We start from the raw sequence: 5,014 nt of genomic DNA, 5'->3' as shown, positions 1-5,014 counted from the left end.
ATTACAAGAAATAACATATACGATAGTTAACGAAAAATACTATAATAGACATTTTATAACCTTTTTCGAAAGTTCTAATAAAAGTCTAGAACTTTTTATAACATTTTTCTGAAGCTATAATGAGTGTTATTGCAAAGTATGAAAATATAACTTATATACATTGCTATAAAAACATTTAAGTCTAGAGCTATAATAAGTTTATATAGCTTAAATAATGTGTGATATCTCTAATATATAATAGTCTTCTTTCAATGCTATAATATAGCATTTACATCTCTAATATTAAGCTATAATATAGTATTTACGGTCGTAATATTAAAGTATAATAGTGCTATTTAATCCTTTCCAATTATTATAATAATTACAATAATCTTTTGATAGCGTTTTGTTTTTCGCTATATAAAGCTTTCTATACCTTTAACTTATGGCTATGAAAGAGGTAACTTTTTTCTCAAAAATTATTTTTGAATTAATTAGCTTTTGATAAATCTTAGTTCAAACACTCAACTTTAGTTAAAGCTACCCACATAAATACTTCATAGCACAATAAATACTAATAACTTCGATTCATAATCTATTAAAATGACAAAATAAAGAATTCAATAATTTACTTAAATAAAGTTGTGGTCTAAATGGTATAAAGGTAGCTACGTAAAGTATTTAGTGAATGTATCAACAGCACAAGTTAACCCTTAAAATACAAACAAAATTCAACAAGTGTGCAAAATTATATTAACATATAGATATGAGCTACTGTCATCGTTGGTTCTTTTTTCCTCCAGTAAGACACCATCTCATTCACCTACGTAAATTTGTAAAACATATATCAATGCATGATTTTGTAGACACCAATAATAGTAGATATTAGTTAAAAAAATATAGAAAATCTTTAACAAATATAGATAAAAAAGATTAGAAGATAACATACCAATGATCACAATATTAGATGGTCATGCAACTAGTACTTCCCAAAACTTTCATTCCATACACAACCAAAACTAGCAAGAATCCATTTCTTTGGGACTAGTATTTTGTTCAATTTACTCCTACACACTATTTAAGAAAGTTGTAACAACATCACATAATATGATAGAACCAATGATCTTACTTCTAGTCGAACTAAAACAACATACTCATTCCATACACAACCAAAACTAGCAACAAAGAAAACAAGTTCTAGCCATATAAAAACCAAATCCAAATTACGTAAATTTGGATAAGGAACCACCAACAAATAAAACAAACCATGTAGTTGACAAACCAAATCTCATAATATACATATCTATTATAGTTTACTGCTTACACACTAAGGACAAGCATGATTCAACAAGTAACAAAGCACAAAAATGAAATTGCATTAAAATTAAGAACTTTAACTTCTAAGTCTAAAAACTTTGATAATAGAATTATGTCCTTGAAATAGAAACAAAATAGAAACTCAAAGTCTCTTTTTCTTATTCCATTCCTAGATGGTGAAGTACCAGGAAACTAACTTGGTTCTAGCACAACAGTAGAAACAGCAAAATAATAATCACTTAAAAAATCCACGCTTATGGATGGGCATAACTCATGGGTATAAAAGATGCATGGAATAGCTTATTTCCTGCTTCAAAACTTGAACCCATCCTCCCACCCCATCGTAAGCCTTAAATTTACATTCTAACATAGACAATGATTTCTAAATCTTTTCCAATACATATATCTATGAGCAGAAAATCATCACTTATAGTCATTCACTTCCCACATTTTTATTATTATGCATCATTTTCAAGGTCCATTTGAAGATTATGAACAGAAATCAATCAAAAGACATTTTCAGCTATCAATCTAATCAGCAGCATCAGATCACAATGCAATACATGTTCTGTGATTCCTTAGCCCCTTTGATCTAGCAAATAAATATTACAACCAGGCGTAAAAGCTATAATTTAGAACTTTTTGTACGTGTGTGTGATTCAATCAAGATATATGATGGCAGTACACCAACCATTTCTAATTCTGCAATCTGAAGCTTGTTGACGATTGGGTACTTTCTTTAAACACTTCAGTTGCCTAACTCATACACCATACCAAAGACACAACGGCTAAATTAAACATCACCTTGATCACATTTTCCTATAACTCATACCCTTCAACCTTCCATGACAAAGTATACAATGGAACAGTGACTACTAAGAGAGAACAACCTAAGAAAAATAAAAATTTGTTTTTCACCAAAGTGAAACCAAGAAAACCAAGATGATTACTTATTGCAAGCAACTCACTAAACTAAAAGCTAAAAGACAAAAAATACACATTCCAGTTTCGAGCAAAGTCTAGAATGGGAATATATTTTGACAACTTTTGACAATTGAAGTCAACATTTTTCAAATACAGAACAAAACAAGTTCTTTTGATCATGTTAGATGCTTCAAGCTTAGTTTAAATATTCTATTCTTGAGTTTTTGCACCTTAGCATCAACTTAGGTTTGCTGCAAGTTTCAAATATATTATAATTCAATATGGTCATTTATGTGCCTATATCCTCTGTTTCAATTTGCTAATTTTTGTGCCTATGTTCAGAATCTTTTTGGTTAAGAACTCTTTGTGATAATGGATTGTTTGTATTCATAAACCTAATTTACGAATTAGCTTTTCACTGGTCTTCCCAAAAAAGAAAAAAAATACTGGAACTTGATCCGTTATTTTTGTTGATCCTTATTTGGCAAAAGATGAACGACATAAAAATGTAAAATATATATATATATATATATATATATATATATATATATATATATCTGATGTGATTCTACTGTCCTTTGTTAACCCTTTATTCTAAATCCTCTAATTCACTCCATTTTTTAGTAAGCTAACCAAATGGAAACAAACTAATCCTAAACAAACAAGATGATTCAGCATCTAAATCTGCGAATGACTAAACAAAGAAACAAACTAATCCTAAAGTTTACATACAAACAACATACTATTTACATAAAAAAATATTGTAAAATCATCAAATACTTCAAAAGCTTCAACGGATGCTTGAGGCTACCCTAGCCCCTTCAAACCATAGTGTCTCTGTGGCTAAGAGTAGGTGAATTGGAAAAACAGTAGCCCCTTCAAACCAACAAAAAAAGAGAGAAATATTTCTTCAGAAGAGAGAAGATTAATTTTGTCTTTCATAAATGCACAAAATTGCTTCCAAAAAAACCAACCCAACCGAGGGTATGCAAGGAGAAACTTTTAGATTTTTGCTTTCCTCTTTGATCTGACAAGTATTGTATTACGCATTATTAAATTTACCTTTCCGCTTAATAATTACGATTAGACATTTTTATAAAAAAAAAACATATATATTAAACAACCACAAGAGGACCCTACAGTCGGGAGTCATGCAAAAGACACAAAGCAAAGCACACCAGTAAAGGACAACAAAAGCCCAATGGGGATATGCCAAAACTCAAAACATCACATACCGAAAAAATCAAAGAAAGAATGAAACACAACCCAAACAAGCAAAGACAAAAAGAGAATAGGGAAAAACAAACTCCTAGGCAGGCCAATAATATTTCTCAAGAAGTAGCACGAGCACATACAATAATAATAATAAGCCGCACAATCATAGAAACATCATTCGAGAAAAAGCCCCCCACGGACAATGACACTCTTGCCAGATAAAATAAATAGGAATAAACCACAATGTACCCCAAAACTTAGACTTGACACACCCTTACCCAACCCCAGATATTGGTAGAATTAATTTTATCTATTAACTACAAAATTTAAAACATAACTTACTCATTGTTCGTTAGATAAGTTCTAACCATGACATTCATTAGCTTGAGCACTCCCACTAAACTAATCTTGAAGGCTTTTAAACAAGCATTTAGCACATACAAATGGACCACAATATTTACCTACTAAGACTATGAAATTACCTTTTGAGCTTGGTTCACCTGAATGTGGGATGCGATGAGAGAATCAACATCCAGTCCTTTCACTTTCACATTATTCCCTGCATTCTTAAGAAGATCTAGAATAAAATTTGCAGATTTAATAGGCCATCGTCCTTGTCCATTTGAATGCCTATTTTTAGCCTAAGCAGTTCATCAAATACCTCCAAAAAAACGTCGAAATGGTCCTACTTTGTGGGCAAGAGACTACTGAAATTACATTATTTGAACTTTCAATGGAGATGAAAATATGGTTTACCTCGCAGACAATATAAAAAGTTGGAGAGTCCAACGTGAAGCCAATTTTAACCGAAGCCTAAAATGGATATTACAACAAGTAAATAATTTTAGATCCAAGTGCAATGTGAATATTATTCTTTCCAGCTTGGTCATGATAGAAATTTAGAGGTTATTGAGTGAATGGCTTGTACCTAAACTTCATGTTGGGATCGATTGAGCCTCGTATGCTTCGTCTAGACTGACATTGAAACGTCAGAGACCTATAAACGGCGACAGAGGTTGAACGAAAGGTAGGTCGTGGGTGGCAGAGAGACTGGTGGCAGAGAGAGCGGCGGAGACCTGAGACGGTGACAGAGGTAGACGACGCGTAGTGGCAGAGGTTGGCCGGAGTCATGCATGGCAGCAAAGGTTGGCAAGAGTTGTGCGTGGCAGCAGAGCTTTAACGAAAAAGACGGGTTGGGTAGAATGTTGCGACCGTGTGAGTTATCGCGTCGAAGGAGAGGCTTCTCAGGGGAATGAAAGGAGCGAAAGAAACTCGGGTGAAATTTTGGTGGGCCTTTTAATTTTAAATTTGATTCTTACAAACCGTGGAAATAGCACATTTATCGATAAAAAAAAATAGTAAATGATTAAATTATTTTGATTTATGATAATTAAATTATTTTGATTTATGGTAAACTAACTCCTATAATAATTTTTCCATTTTTTCATAGATAAATACAGTGTGCATTGTCGAGATCAAAGGATCAAACAAAATATCACATATCATAGTTATCAACACTCACTTATGATAAATCTTAACTAAATCAAAAAAAAATATTATATTGTTTCAACAATTTTTA

At 31.9% G+C, this 5,014-nt stretch overlaps 1 long non-coding RNA gene across 2 annotated transcripts; it reads right to left on the bottom strand.

The window, feature by feature from the left end:
• Nucleotides 1-591: 591 nt before the first annotated feature.
• Nucleotides 592-4,711, bottom strand: LOC103491802 (uncharacterized). 2 transcript variants are annotated; one of them, XR_007821522.1, is made up of 4 exons: nt 4,364-4,711; nt 4,192-4,248; nt 3,918-3,994; nt 592-802 (listed from the first exon to the last, which is right to left on the bottom strand). It is a non-coding gene; the product is annotated as an uncharacterized LOC103491802 (long non-coding RNA). The 2 variants fall into 2 exon arrangements; XR_538137.3 differs by having other exon boundaries at nt 3,918-4,248.
• Nucleotides 4,712-5,014: the final 303 nt, after the last annotated feature.

Source organism: Cucumis melo, chromosome 6, assembly GCF_025177605.1.
Source record: "Cucumis melo cultivar AY chromosome 6, USDA_Cmelo_AY_1.0, whole genome shotgun sequence".
Lineage (NCBI taxonomy): Eukaryota > Viridiplantae > Streptophyta > Magnoliopsida > Cucurbitales > Cucurbitaceae > Cucumis > Cucumis melo.
Note: the sequence above shows the minus strand (reverse complement) of the source record. Positions and strands in the feature narration are given on the sequence as shown.